Consider the following 16,821-nt stretch of genomic DNA (forward strand, 5'->3'; position numbering starts at 1 on the left):
TTCACGAGGTGTAATAGATTGTGGAATCTTAGTAGACCTTAGTAGACGCACGCTGCTGAGAGTGGCAGAGATCAGCTCAGATGACCGTGGTGCTTGTAAATAAGGCAAATGCGCCATCTAGTGGGATGCAGCATGTTTATTCGTGTTGGAGCAATGACAAGTACTACTAACAAAACAAAAGATGCACAGGGTAAAAAAAATAATCATAAAGTCAAGCCCAACAAAGATAACAGATGGGCATAACTGTAACATTACATAGTAATGATTACTAGTACTACCAAAATTTCTCTATTTTACTTTTCAACTTGAACTTGAACTATTCATCCCCTTTTTTCAGCAGCCATTAAGACAAAAGGATGACACTTATGCATTGCATCAAACTGTGATGCACAAAATAAATTAAATTAAATCAAAACAATAAATAAAGTGTGCATTAAACAGGGGGCAGTGCAATACAGTACAGGACTCAACTGATATAGTGCAGTTAGGCCGTATAGCCTATAACAGCTGTTCAGCATCCATAGTAATCCACAGTCAGTGCCATAATCATCCAGTCAGTGTCATATTCATCCATAGTCAGTATAATATATATGATATCGCGCAGACCCTCGTCCTCCACCACATTAATTGGCCTGCAAGCCGTAGCCACACCCATTTAGCCCCCGCTGTTGAAAGTTGGCGTGTGGTGGACGCGGCCAGTGGTCTCCGTGCCACACCATCCAACGTGGTTGGACTGCTCGTACTCCGGTGGAAACTAAATACAGCTTTACAGTAAATGCATATCACTTTTGTCCTGTCAAGACTGCCATCTGGCAGGGTTTTGAAGTGGAACTTTCCATTTACAATTGACGCCTTATCCATGTTAGTCCTTCCTAGTGCTCATCTACGCTCAGTGTCTTTTTCTTTTTTTTGTTGTGCTTACAAGCCGGCTGCAAGCGTGTGACTGTGTGCTGTGAGTCAATTCATTTCCCGTTTCCACAATCTACGGAGCGGCCAAAGGTTCAAAAAGCACTTTAATTAATTAATTGAATTAATTAACGATGTGGCAGGTGGGTTTGCCCCCACCTTCACGTCATCAATCACACCTGCGCCGGAGTGCAATCTTTGCGTCCCTCAGTGCGTTTACATGGTACTAGAGAAATTTGAATTATTGCTTTATTCCGATTATGATCAGAGTTTGAGAACTCCGATTGAGACACCCAGATAATGCGATTGGAATTCTAATTTCTCGGCCATGTATACACCTTAGTCGGACTATTAACTGGACAATGCAAGTGCGCACGCGCCACTGCACAACTACGTCGTCTAACAAAACAGACGGCGCGAAACAACCAGCAAACGCGAATAAGAATGTTGACATTTGGAGAGAGGATGAGACCGGGGCGATGCTTTCTCTTCTAAAAGAGATGGACATATTAAAATAACACACAACAGAGACCTTTTTAAAAAGGGTAGCGCAGCAAATGCAGGGCTCCGGCTTTGCGCAGCCCTGAACAAATACGTATTCCTTCGTATTTATATTTCTACCTTTTCGTTCACATTTTTTGTAAGTTAGAAGAATTTCAACTTTGTAAATAAAAGCACAGCAAAGAGATGTTTTTCTGAATTGTTTTTATTTCGATAATTTCGCTGTTATTCTGCTGGAAACGGCGTGCAGCGGCACAAGCTTCCTCCACGGTCGGCACTTTAATGAGCGTGTGTATAACTGAAGACACCGTTCCTTTGCAAAACCTGTACACAAACTCTCCCACCAGTCTGCGCAGAACCCACATCCAACAAGAACGAGTTTCGGGTCCGTGGCAACAGCACAAAGCGTAGCATCGAAGACATTGTGTTGTTGTAGCCCTCCAACAGCAAACAACGTTCTTGTCTCATGGTTATCTTTTAAGATAACCATGAGCACAAGAAATAGGGTACAGCTTATCTGCAAAGTAAGTAACACGTACATTATGAACTGTCATTCTATATCATAATGATGTAATATGTCAACCGAAAGCAGCTGACCAGCTGAAAAGGCTCACTCCACCCCCTACTGTTGGGAGGAGGACACGTTCCCGTCAGTAATTCAAATTTCTCAGCTGCATGTATAGGGGGACAAGGTGAGAACTCCGATTGGACGAGAAAACCAAATTATTGCTTAGTCCGATTAAGCTCTTCCTGCAACTCCCCAGGTGGCATTGTCAGGCAACCCCCCCCCAATTTTCCTTTATACCCAGCATCTGAATTGCCTCCACCTCCGCCAGACCCTCCCCCTCGCCACATCTAGTCTTTTTTTGATAGGCTGCCCTCGCTATTAACCTCCCTCTCATCACAGCTTTAATTGTGTCCCACAGTATGGTAGTGTCTACTGGACTATCTATGTTCTCCTCCATAGAGCATTTAATCTCTTTCTTAACCTCCTCCAATGTTTTTGGATTATTTAGCATACCCACATTTAATCTCCAAAGTGTGTTTTTCTTCCTCTTATTCAGACAAATAATAAGGTAATTAATACTGTGTCAGTACAAGTCAGTCGTTCCTATTTTACATTCCTCTATTCTGTATCTGTCTGTAATGTTAATAAAAAAAATAGTTCTCTGTAACGGGTGGAGGTCCCTCCAAACAACAAACATCCCGAGTTCGGCTAGAGAGACGTTGACAAGTTTTGACAGGCGGGTCTGACTTCTGTTGCCATTAGTTGTGTCGAGTTTAGCTTTTAAATCATGTTGATTTAGCTCTTGTTGAGAGAGATGTGTTTCCTGTAGATCAGGCATGGCCAAACTACGGCGTGTCTCTGTCCGGCCCGCGTGAAGGCAGTCAAAAATCTAACCTAACTTAGAAATGACACTTGAACCTGCAATGAGTATTTTAGTCGTTCTAAATGAGTCCAACGTTAGAAAAAAAGGAGCGACCCGGACTTCCCACAGTCTCTTTTCTATTAACATGGGAATTCAATTTTAATAATTTGTCAACTAAAAACACCGGTCATACTAGAACATCCCTACCAGCTTTCTTCCCTGTATTCTCTGAATTTAATCAAAGAATCTTTGAAACTCTTGTAGCTTTTCTCTGGCTCGTGTCGCTGCTGATGCGTAGCCCCTCCAGGATCCCTCCTTGCACTGCCACTCCGTCGTAGTGCGGGGCACCGAGTGCCGCAGGCCCCTCCGCACCCGTCCCCACCGCCGTCTTCTCCGCCAGGCCGCGTCTCGCCAATTCCTCCTTTACCTCCTCTGTGCTGTTGTAGGTTCGAGTTCCCATATCCCAGTGGGTCCTCATCTTGGTGAATGGCGTCTGGAAGCGGATGCCCTTCTCCTTCAGGATTCTTTTAGCAGTGTTGTACTCCTTTCTCTTTTGGACCATCTCTGTCGCGTAATCGTGATGGAATGACGGTACTTTATTCCCCAGTTCTATTTTCTTTGTCCATAGCTCTCTCAGGACCCTCTCTTTGGTAGTAAATTCCAGAAAGTTAACAATGATGGGTCTCGGTTGGGCACCGTCTGCTGGCTTCTGTGCAAATGAGCGGTGTGCTCTCTTAATTTGGAAATTAAAATCTGCTGGCAGGTGCAGTTTGCTTTTCAGCAGGTCTTCCACAAACTTGGCCACAGATTCTCCCTCCTCTCCTTCAGTGACTCCATAGATACGTAGGTTGTTTCTCCTCGGCCTGGACTCCAGGTCAGTTAACTTGTCCTGAAGAGCTTTTTGTTCTCTCAGTGATATGACCAGAGCGTCATTAGCTTCCTGTGCCCAACGTTCTAGCTTTTCAATCCGCGACTCAGCCTCGTTGATCTTGCCGGTCTGGAGCTCCTGTTCGGTGACGACTTTCGCAAGTTGTTGATTTATTTCGTCTTTGAAGTCGTCCAAGTCTTTTTCCACGTCGTTCCTCAGTGTTTCTCCAAACATGCAAAGGACTTCTTTTGATTCCATTTTTAAATCCCGTATCTCCTTGCTAATAATTTCTATGTCCGAGCCCTTTTTCGCGTCGTTAGTCACGAGGAGTTCATTTCGCCATCTCCCTCTGTTTCAGAGCAAGCTGGTAGTTCCACCATATTGTCTGTTACCGTGTTTCTGTTTTGGTTGAATCGAGTTTTCCTTCCTATTCCAACGTTCCCCTGATCACTTTGTAGTTAATATGATATCTGCCAATAGTTATTCAAGTTTTCGGGGAGTTTTTACCCTAGACGGTCGAGAGGCCTGGTGTCGCGCAGTCTACCGCTTTATGGCCAAACCAGAAGTCCCTTCCCTCTAGCCTTTTCAAGGGGGAGGTGGCTAGACTCGGCTCTTGTGGGACGAGAAGCAGAAGGCCTGTCCGATCGGGGGGGAAGATGAGATGACATTTTTGTGGGTCAACACAAACTCATCTGCGAGGACAGCAGCCTTGGACAATGACGACACTTTCTGTTCATTCAAGAACATTACCACCTTCTCTGGCAAAGAGTCTTGAAAATCTTCTAAAAGAACAAGCTCACGGAGTGACTCAAAGTCACTTTTTGCCATCATTAGCTGCACACCATTTATCAAAGAGGTTGCTTTTCTCCCATGCAAACTCGACAAAGGTTTGACCACTAGATTTTCTATGGTCCTAAATTTTTGCCGGTAGGGCTCAGGAACAAGCTCATAAGCAGGAAAAATTGCTTCCTTTACAACATCATATTGCAGGCTGTCTTCTAAGAAAAGAGCAGACACCAACTCCTGTGCTTTTCCCACCCGCTTGCATTGGAGAAGGACAGGCCACATGTCTCTTGGCCAATTGAGTGGCGAAGCTATTCGCTCCAAGGCACTGACGTATGAATCAACTTCTGCCTCACGAAATGCTGGCACCAGAAAAATGTTTTTACTGGGGCTGGGCAACGATTAAAAATTTTAATCACAATTAATCGCATGATTTACCTGATCAATCATGATTAATCACGTTGTATACGCAAAAGCCAATAATGAATTTAAAAGAAGTCTTTCATACACTTTAATTTAAATGTTCTGCCATATAAACGAAAGCACCATAACATTTATCGTGCAAACAGTTAACATCAGCACTTTACACAGAAACATTTTTAATGTAAATCTAAAGTTAAAAAAAATGCAAATACAAAATTAAAGCTTATTGCCAATACCAGGGCATTACTGTTATCCTGTTCCTTATGAAAAATAAAAAAAATCTACCTACAAAATCCTGAGCCACAATAATAACAGGCAATTTCTGAGGTAACAGCAGAAACATTTTTCTTTTATCAGGGAGCAGCATAACCAGTCTGCGTTCCCTTGCAAATGTCCCAGTTAGAAAGGGTGAGGCACAAAAACGTTCACTTTTGGGTTTTTCTTCACATGGGACTAGAATGTAAAGTCCACATTTATACTGGAGTTCCTTTGGAGAATCTCACTCAACTCAGTGCAGTTTGTCAGTTCCTGGAACTTGATGGCCAGTTATTTTAAATGTACTGCCATATGAATTAAAGTGCCATAACATTTACTGTGCAAACACACTTTTAACATCAGCATTTTTGAACAATTAGCAGCTAAGAAAAAAAAAAAAAGTGTAAATTTAAACTCAACTTAAGCAATGTTATCAAAGCAATACAAAATTAAAGCTGTAAGCAGCGTTTGCGGGACTGAGCCCACCTGGCCACTGCCTGCCGTGACGTCCGCCACCTGGCCACGAGCCCCCAACACCCGCCAACGCTTCCCAACGCCTGGCGATTCCGCCCGAAACCCGCCGATGCCCCATTACTGACGCCGACGCCTGCTGATGACACATCAAGCACTGACTTGACATTACTGACTTGACATTTAGAAACATTTGATTTCTAAATGTGATTGATTACTGTATCATTTTGGAGATAATAAGCCTTAAAGTTGGCTTTTTGTTTTGTTTTGCGACAGCTCCAATATTCCATTTTTACTGTACAATAACATCAAATTGCTCCATAAGCTCTGGCAATGGTTGGTACAGTTGACCTCAGGACAACCTTGAATATATCTTCTCTTAATATTCTTGAATATTCTCACTTAATGTACCAGCTCCTTCCTGTAGACATGATATGTACAGTTAGTTATTCTTTGTTTGACGCAAGTGTTATATTAATTTCCTACTATCTGTACCGGTACTTCTTGTTAATTTGAAATAAACACTAACAGCATAATGTCAAAACAAAAACCGAACAAGTCAAACAGGAGCAGATCATAAAACAAGGAGGCTTTGTACTAAAATATGGATAAAATATAAACAGGGAGTTGTCTAATGTCGTCAAGGAAGCCAACATTACGTTACCTGTTGATCAGCATGTTGACTCAGAAAATCCTCAGGCTCCTGCTGCGACATTTCATGTGGGGCGACGGTTGTGACTTCACTGCTGGTCCCGTGAGAAACTCAAATCGGTCCCTCACGTTTGTGTTGCGTGGCATGGGTTAGGACATTGAGAGGCATTATAAGTGTGGTTGTGTGCACCAAATCGGACTCGGCTTCTAGCTCGATAGCCGTGCATAATTTACGCAAACGCAATGCTCTGTTTACATGAACTCACGGAGTCCGACTCCGTGCACGTGCTCATCTCGACTCGATGGATTTATGAGCTTGATGACAAGTGTGTATTTTGTATTGGATTGATGTACTGCAATTCTAGTCATGTGAACAAGCAATTAGCATTCCTAGTTATATGTGGCATGACGAAATACTGTACTACCAAGTTTGTATTGCAGTATCTTCAGTTTATGGGGTAGAGGGTGCTCAAATTGGATTGATTGAAGATGTAGTTTAGGTACAATTTGCTTGTTTTTATCAAAATTTAAGTTGATTGCAGTTCAAGGTGGCACAATCCTATCAGATGTTGTCATTTTGTCACAAAGAACACTGGTATTTGATGATTATTACCATAAGTACCACCATGTTGCAGGCATTGTGGTTACAAGTTTCACTCCAATTTTGATTGTTGTCTGTATGACTAGCAATCCGTTGAGCTGTCTATGGTTATCATTCAGATAAGGTGTCACAACTTTTAATTGCATGGGAACTTTGGGATCCATGGCAGATGGGCATTGTAAAAAAACGGATCTTGAGTCGGAAGGCTAGCTTGTCCTAATTGTGACCTTAATATGATGATTTTTTTTCCCTGCCAGATTGAGGAGAAATGAAATGGACATCCAAACCGGGGCCAATAATGGATGAGCTGGATGATGTCACAGTATCAATTTTAAATGGTATGTCATGTGTAGGTATGAAAAAATTTCCATTACTGTGATTTGTCCGCTAAGTAATTAAAATAACTGTATGCTGACACTGATTTCTAAAAGAAGTATTTTACAAATTTGAGACAAAATGTCTAAACTGAATTGCATTTACAATTAATTCTGATAACAGAAATTGGCACTAAACAAACTTGGTTTGACTTGTCAAGTTGAATTAAATTCATTAGTCAAAAAAATGTATGAGTTGTTAAGTTTAAAAGGTTTGTTAATGATTGGACTGTCTTTATAGCTGCCAACATCGATGAAGTCTTGCTCCACACCCTCTGTCGTGATGATTTGAGAGACCTTTTTCCTGGACCAGAACACTTTCTCAGGAGGAAAAGGATTTGGGCCCTTATTAGTGTAGATGTGATTGGTTACCTACTTTGCTCTGAAAACATCTAGCATAACACTTTTTTTTTCTTTTTTCCTAATTGTGTCTATTGTTTCTCTCTTGTTCATAATGTTTTGGATCTGGTTTCCTCTCGGCTGAGAATTCCACCGTACCAGACAAGGCTGCCCCGAATGAAGCCAGGAACTGTGTCTTCACCAGGAGGAACATCTTCAATCTGTCCTCAGACTTCCACTCCTTTGGTGAAAAGCAGCCCAAAGAGGACCCTACAGCTTCCTGCTCCTCCACAATATGTTGTCTATACTAGACATGGGCAAACCCCGGCCCGCTGCGTGTCTCTGTCCGGCCCGCGTGAAGCCAGTCATAACCCCCCAACACCGCACCCCCCGAAATTCTCTCTCTCTCTCTCTCTCTCTCTCTCTCTCTCTCTCTTCACATATATATATATGTATATATATATATATATATATATATATATATATATATATATATATATATATATATAAATAAATATATATTTTTATATATATATATATATATATATATATATATATATATATATATATATATATATATACATATATATATATATATATATATATATATATATATATGTATATATATATATGTATATATATATATGTATATATATATATGTATATATATATATATATGTATATATATATATGTATATATATATATATGTATATATATATATGTATATATATATATATATGTATATATATATATGTATATATATATATATATGTATATATATGTATATATATATATATATATATGTATATATATATATATATATACATATATATATATATATATATATATATATACATATATATACGAATGTATGTATTCAACACACAATATCTATCTATCTATATATCTATCTATCTATCACCCGCGAAATAGCGTTTTGACCGTGATCTATCCATATATCACGTTCGACCGCGATGTAGAGGTCTGTCCCAATGGAGTTGCCGTATCGGGCAGTCACTACGCCCAGAACGATTCTGCACCCGGACTAATTCTGTACCTACCTACAACCCCCCCTTCCGTGGCCCGCCGACTCGATGCAGGTCTGTCATGTGGCCCGTTGCTGAAAAAGTTTGCCCACCCTCTATACAGACAGTGAGTTGGAGCAAGCTCGTAAGCACTACTTCCAGATGGCCCGCACTGCCAGTGAGGGGAAATGTGTCATGTTCAAAGAGCTGAGATGCAGGCTGGTGAGAAACACTGTCACCAGCATGATTTCTATCTTGAGAGCCAGTCAGCAAGGAGAGGTGGTCTTGTACCCTTCTAAGCATGAAGTCACTGCAATGTCTCAAAGACTAGTGGATTATTATCCCATGCTGAAGGATTAAGACAAAACAATGAAACATGTAAGTGATTATATTATTTTGCGCACTTAGATTTTGAAGCGTGTGGTTATTTTTGGCTGATACTTTTTTTTATCTGTGTATGTTCACTTTCCATCTTTATTTGTTCTTTCAATGAGTGAAATTTTATTTACCAAGCGAGCACTTACAAGAATCTTCACAAGAGATTCACCAGAGAGGTGCCACAAGAAGAAAAGGCATCGCATTGACTTCTCAGCAAGTGACCAAGAAGAAGATCATGATGCAGACTCAATTGGTGGATCAACAATTATTTTGTGTCACACACCAGGGCGCAGGTCTGATAATGGCCACACTTCACGTAAGTAGAAACATGTCCATTTTAATAATAATGATAATGTATGAAAGCTAGGCAATGTTATGATAGTTTTGGATATCATGATATATCACAGGCATTTTTACATTTGAATTGTCATTTGATATATTTTGATGCTCCAAACAATTTCATCCATTTGACTGATTTACTGATTTGTCTCCTCCATTTCATCAGCCAAAGATGGTCTGACAGCACAGGCCAGACATTATCAGACCCTGCAGGAGCTGTACAAGAAACCAAAACCCAACCAACATGCTGTCTCCCAAATTCTTGACCTGCAGTTTCAAGCAAGAAGATCCTTCATTGATAGTGATGTTCTGAAAGAACAGGACAAGGCCAACAAAGATCCTGGATGCATATCCATGTGTCAAGGATCTTTATCGTGTAAGTGATTAACTTGTTTTGGTTTATGATGAAAAGCAAGCATTTTTGCAGATTTTAACATTGACTTGCATTATAGGCGATGAATGAGCTGCGGCGCATTCTGGATAAGGGCAACAGAAAATTCATTGATGAACTAAAAAAAGAGATGGGAAGACTTCTGCACCGATGTGTAATTTTATGGTGTTTGGAAAAAAAATGAAGTCATTCCTATTCAGTCGTTCCTATTTTACATTCCTCTATTCTGTATCTGTCTGTAATGTTAATAAAAAAAATAGTCCTCTGTAACGGGTGGAGGTCCCTCCAAACATCGAACATCCCGAGTTCGGCTAGAGAGACGTTGACAAGTTTCGACAGGCGGGTCTGACTTCTGTTGCCATTAGTTGTGTCGAGTTTAGCTTTTAAATCATGTTGATTTAGCTCTTGCTGAGAGATATGTGTTTCCTGTAGATAAGGCATGGCCAAACTACGGCGTGTCTCTGTCCGGCCCGCGTGAAGGCAGTCAAAAATCTAACCTAACTTAGAAATGACACTTGAACCTGCAATGAGTATTTTAGTCGTTCTAAATGAGTCCAACGTTAGAAAAAAAGGAGCGACCCGGACTTCCCACAGTCTCTTTTCTATTAACATGGGAATTCAATTTTAATAATTTGTCAACTAAAAACACCGGTCATACTAGAACATCCCTACCAGCTTTCTTCCCTGTATTCTCTGAATTTAATCAAAGAATCTTTGAAACTCTTGTAGCTTTTCTCTGGCTCGTGTCGCTGCTGATGCGTAGCCCCTCCAGGATCCCTCCTTGCACTGCCACTCCGTCGTAGTGCGGGGCACCGAGTGCCGCAGGCCCCTCCGCACCCGTCGCCACCGCCGTCTTCTCCGCCAGGCCGCGTCTCGCCAATTCCTCCTTTACCTCCTCTGCGCTGTTGTACGTTCGAGTTCCCGTATCCCAGTGGGTCCTCATCTTGGTGAATGGCGTCTGGAACCAGATGCCCTTCTCCTTCAGGATTCTTTTAGCAGTGTTGTACTCCTTTCTCTTTTGGACCATCTCTGTCGCGTAATCGTGATGGAATGACGGTACTTTATTCCCCAGTTCTATTTTCTTTGTCCATAGCTCTCTCAGGACCCTCTCTTTGGTAGTAAATTCCAGAAAGTTAACAATGATGGGTCTCGGTTGGGCACCGTCTGCTGGCTTCTGTGCAAATGAGCGATGTGCTCTCTGAATTTGGAAATTAAAATCTGCTGGCAGGTGCAGTTCGCTTTTCAGCAGGTCTTCCACAAACTTGGCCACAGATTCTCCCTCCTCTCCTTCAGTGACTCCATAGATACGTAGGCTGTTTCTCTTCGGCCTGGACTCCAGGTCAGTTAACTTGTCCTGAAGAGCTTTTTGTTCTCTCAGTGATATGACCAGAGCGTCATTAGCTTCCTGTGCCCAACGTTCTAGTTTTTCAATCCGCGACTCAGCCTCGTTGATCTTGCCGGTCTGGAGCTCCTGTTCAGTGACGACTTTCGCAAGTTGTTGATTTATTTCGTCTTTGAAGTCGTCCAAGTCTTTTTCCACGTCGTTCCTCAGTGTTTCTCCAAACATGCAAAGGACTTCTTTTGATTCCATTTTTAAATCCTGTATCTCCTTGCTAATAATTTTTATGTCCGAGCCCTTTTCCGCGTCGTTAGTCACGAGGAGTTTGTTTCGCCATCTCCCTCTGTTTCAGAGCAAGCTGGTAGTTCGGCCATATTGTCTGTTACTGTGTTTCTCTTTTGGTTGAATCAAGTTTTCCTTCCCATTCCAACGTTCCCCTGATCACTTTGTAGTTAATATGATATCTGACAATAGTTATTCAAGTTTTCGGGGAGTTTTTACCCTAGACGGTCGAGAGCCCTGGTGTCGCGCAGTCTACCGCTTTATGGCCAAACCAGAAGTCCCTTCCCTCTAGCCTTTTCAAGGGGGAGGTGGCTAGACTTGGCTCTTGTGGGACGAGAAGCAGAAGGCCTATCCGATCGGGGGGGAAGATGAGATGACATTTTTGTGGGTCAACACAAACTCATCTGCGAGGACAGCCGCCTTGGACAATGACGACACTTTCTGTTCATTCAAGAACATTACCACCTTCTCTGGCAAAGAGTCTTTAAAATCTTCTAAAAGAACGAGCTCACGGAGTGACTCAAAGTCATTTTTGACATCATTAGCTGCACACCATTTATCAAAGAGGTTGCTTTTCTCCCATGCAAACTCGACAAAGGTTTGACCACTAGATTTTCTATGGTTCCTAAATTTTTGCCGGTAGGGCTCAGGAACAAGCTCATAAGCAGGAAAAATTGCTTCCTTTACAACATCATATTGCAGGCTGTCTTCTAAGAAAAGAGCAGACACCAACTCCTGTGCTTTTCCCACCCGCTTGCATTGGAGAAGGACAGGCCACATGTCTCTTGGCCAGTTGAGTGGCGAAGCTATTCGCTCCAAGGCACTGAAGTATGAATTCTGTACCTACCTACAACCCCCCCTTCCGTGGCCCGCCGACTCGATGCAGGTCTGTCATGTGGCCCGTTGCTAAAAAAGTTTGCCCACTCTCTATACAGACAGTGAGTTGGAGCAAGCTCGTAAGCACTACTTCCAGATGGCCCGCACTGCCAGTGAGGGGAAATGTGTCATGTTCAAAGAGCTGAGATGCAGGCTGGTGAGAAACACTGTCACCAGCATGATTTCTATGTTGAGAGCCAGTCAGCAAGGAGAGGGGGTCTGGTACCCTTCTGAGCATGAAGTCACTGCAATGGCTAAAAGACTAGTGGAGTATTATCCCATGCTGAAGGATTAAGACAAAATAATGAAACATGTAAGTGATTATATTATTTTGCGCACTTAGATTTTGAAGCATGTGGTTATTTTTGGCTGATACTTTTTTTTATCTGTGCATGTTCACTTTCCATCTTTATTTAAATAAACCTATATGCTCTTGACTCCAAGTGCAAAACATCACAAATGGACAGTTCTGTATTCAAGTCATATATATATGTACAAAGTGAGGAGCATGGGGGGGGGGGGGTGAAATTTTATTTACCACAGGTGAGCACTTACAAGAATCTTCACAAGAGATTCGCCAGAGAGGGGCCACAAGAAGAAAAGGCATCACATTGACTTCTCAGCAAGTGACCAAGAAGAAGATCATGATGCAGACTCAATTGGTGGATCAACAATTATTTTGTGTCACACACCAGGGCGCAGTTCTGATAATGGCCACACTTCACGTAAGTAGAAACATGTCCATTTTAATAATAATGATAATGTATGAAAGCCAGGCAATGTTATGATAGTTTTGGATATCATGATATATCACAGGCATTTTTACATTTGAATTGTCATTTGATATATTTTGATGCTCCAAACAATTTCATCCATTTGACTGATTTACTGATTTGTCTCCTCCATTTCATCAGCCAAAGATGGTCTGACAGCACAGGCCAGACATTATCAGACCCTGCAGGAGCTGTACAAGAAACCAAAACCCAACCAAGATACTGTCTCCCAAATTCTTGACCTGCAGTTTCAAGCAAGAAGATCCTTCATTGATAGTGATGTTCTGAAAGAACAGGACAAGGCCAACAAAGATCCTGAATGCATATCCATGTGTCAAGGATCTTTATCGTGTAAGTGATTAACTTGTTTTGGTTTATGATGAAAAGCAAGCATTTTTGCAGATTTTAACACTGACTTGCATTATAGGCGATGAATGAGCTGCGGCGCATTCTGGATAAGGGCAACAGAAAATTCATTGATGAACTAAAAAAAGAGATGGGAAGACTTCTGCACCAATGTGTAATTTTATGGTGTTTGGAAAAAAAATGAAGTGATGAAGCCACGCATAACGCTGGATGTAGGTGAGTCATTTTGCTGTGTCTCTAATTGACTGTGTAGCTGTTTCCTGGGACATAGGATGGTTTATGTTGCGCTGAATGAATAGATGCAGAATGGTAATACTCTTCATGCTGAAAAAATAAGATTTTTTTTGTGATCAACACAAACCTAATAAGACTCATTTTTAGGAAGACTAACTTTGAACTCAAAGTTGATTTCTTCTATTCCAGTGGAATATTCCATCGCGCTGCTCAGGGCACTCCCCACACTCTTTCCTTCACCAAGTCCACCACCGAAGAAGCTGGGACATGCCAGTGAGGCACTGCTTCATGTCATTCAGGTGACAGCTTGTTCGCATTTTCTCACATTCAAAACTTCATAGTTCCATGCATGGATGTGGCGTTTCCTTCTTCTTTTTCTTTAGCCAACTGAAGATCCCACAATGTACTCGCAGAAGAGGTCTTTCTGCACTCCTGTGTTGCTGTTTGATGGGACCCGCTGTCTCATCTGTCTTGGAGCCACGGAAGACTTGAGTGACGGTCTGCTTCATCTGATGGGTTACTACTATGCCCTGCACCTCACATATCCAAAAGTGTGTGGCAACCCTTCTCTCTGTCATTCAGACAGAAGTGCTACAGGACACTATCCATGAGTGAGACACCACAGCCTCATACAAAAAAGACCATGGCAGAATGGAAAGATTTTATTGGGGAGTAGAGCTGTGTACTAGGCATAGGTAGTCATACACTCCCCTGGTAGTTGTAACTTGAGGGTGGGTGGGAGTCTGTTGGAACAAACATGTTATCAGTGGTGATAGGAACACAACACTATATGCTGTCCCCATACTGTTTTTGTTTTTTTTGTGTAACTGAGTGTCAGGGAATCTGAATCAATGTTCAATAATGATGACGGTGAATATTGTAACAACAAAACATTACTTGCGTTCTAGAAATGATTGCTTGAGATTGTTTTAAGATGCAATGCCTTAGTGACGTTTTTATTACAAGGCAGTGAAGGCACTGTCAGCAATTTAAGTGAATAAATAGTTGTTGACAATATTAATTCTGTTTGCTGAATTATTTTTTTTTGGGGGGGAGTGGGCGTAGGGGGGGTGGATGCTTTGTCTCATTTTGAGAAAAAAAAAGCTAATATTGTGAACACTTAAATTAAGAAGAATTGCACTGTTAGTAGGTCTGGTTTTAAGATCTTTTCATTCAAATTAAGAAAGAAGCAAACGTGAAAAAAGAATTGAGAAGCTAGTATCAAGTTTATTTGACTTAGTACAGTCCTTGGAATGAGTGCTTTACTGTTTATTTCAAGAGTTTTTCCATTCTTCAAATGCCTAGATATATCGTCTTATTTTAAGAAATCTTACCAAGTCTAAATATCTTACTGCATTGGCAGATAATTAGACTTGTTTCTAGCCTGTTCTTTCTCAATTTAAGTGTTTATTTCTTAGATATATTTTGCAGTGTGTGGACACCGAGGGGAGCTCTAGAATTGACTCATTCAACCGACCAAGGATCCAATCAGCAGCGGCGTCACAGGCCCTCCTCCTTCTTTGTTCTCTCTCTCACTTTGACTTCGGCACTGGACAGCCAGGTTTGTGGAGGGAAGGTTGGAACAAGGTAAGGACGGGGTACCCCATACATTCATGTACGTAGAGTCACTAAGTCTTAAACTCACCAGGTTTGTATCGCTTATCGATAGCCCTAATGCCACACAAGTCTATGAGGGTCAAAGGTCAACTTTGTCCTAGGGACATGGGACCACTTTCAGGTTCATCAGGATCCCCCTGGACACACCCACGCCAAATTTGGGGCTTCTAGCCCATGAGGAACCCCGAAACCCTCACTCTAATTCCAGCCTTATCGCTAAACCCTAATGCAGTGCAAGTCTATGAAGGTCAAAGCTCAACTTTGTCCGAGAGACATCAAGTGTTTTTTCATGAATCATTCATAAATGTTAAGAGTTTGCTTTGTGGAGAATTCACAATAAAAATACATTGACACTGTGAAGATGGACTCAAGCACTATTATTGAACTATACTGTATTTTTTGAGTGATGTGAAGCTTTTGACAAGCGCTGCGCAAAGGAGGCCCATTTGTTTTTGTTTTTTTGAAGGGGGCCCAAAATTCCTGGCGGTGCCCCTGAGCGGGCATCTCCAGCACCAAGGCAGTGGAGCTGCCGGCCACGAGAGAAGAATTAACCAGTCCATTGAAACCATTTGTTTGGTCTAGTGAGTGGCAACAGTCCTTTCAGGATCTTAAGTGCCTTAAGTGTCTGCTCCAAATTTTTCCTCATTGGCTAGAAGCCCCAAATCTAGCGTGGGCGCTTCTTGGGGGCTCCTGATGAAAAAGCAAGTGGCCCCATGTCTCTAGGACAAAGTTGAAAATTCACCCCATAGACTTGCATTGAATTAGGGTTAACAATAAGGCTGAAACTAGGGTTAGGGTTAGGGTTAACTGAAATTCGGGTTAGGGTTTCGGGGTTCCTCAAGGACTAGAAGCCCCAAATTTGGCGTGGGCACTTCTTGGGGGCTCCTGATGAAAAAGCAAGTGGCCCCATGTCTCTAGGACAAAGTTGAAAATTCACCCCATAGACTTGCATTGAATTAGGGTTAACAATAAGGCTGAAACTAGGGTTAGGGTTAGGGTTAGCTGAAATTAGGGTTAGGGTTTCGGGGTTCCTCAAGGACTAGAAGCCCCAAATTTGGCGTGGGTGCTTCTTGGGGGCTCCTGATGAAAAAGCAAGTGGCCCCATATCTGTAGGACAAAGCTGAAATTTCACCCCATAGACTTGTATGGCATTAGGGTTAGGGTCCAAGAGTACACATACACATTTTCTTTTGCTTTATTGATTTAAGCTCATCGTCTCCAGCTGCAAAGGTACAGAAACCTTTCTGTGTTTTGATGTCGTGTGTGAGAAAACATCACTTTTTTCTGTAAACTTGTGTTATCATTGTCCTTCATTGAAAATGACACAATCTTTCATCTCATTGTTCAGATGCCGAACACCAAAGCATTCCGTCGCTCTCTGGCCATGAAACGACGCCTGGAGCAAAAACAGGATTGGACACCTTTTCCACCTCGGAAAGGACTTTGAACGTCGTGAGCACTTCCACGTTCATGATTTCATGTTCTGCCTGTGTTGTTATGTTGTATTCCAAATAAATCTTACAAAAACATATTTAGATTTTTCTTTTTTGTCAATTTACACAGGGCTCGGTACTGGTCAGCGACCTGGGTGCGAAGATGGCCCGTTTTGCTCCTGACTGACAAAACAGTGCAAGTTCGTTCTTAAGGCCCAGCAACCA

This window comes from Nelusetta ayraudi, unplaced genomic scaffold (genome assembly GCF_046127955.1).
Source record: "Nelusetta ayraudi isolate G7.1 ecotype Tasmania unplaced genomic scaffold, CSIRO-AGI_Nayr_v1 ptg000044l, whole genome shotgun sequence".
NCBI lineage: Eukaryota > Metazoa > Chordata > Actinopteri > Tetraodontiformes > Monacanthidae > Nelusetta > Nelusetta ayraudi.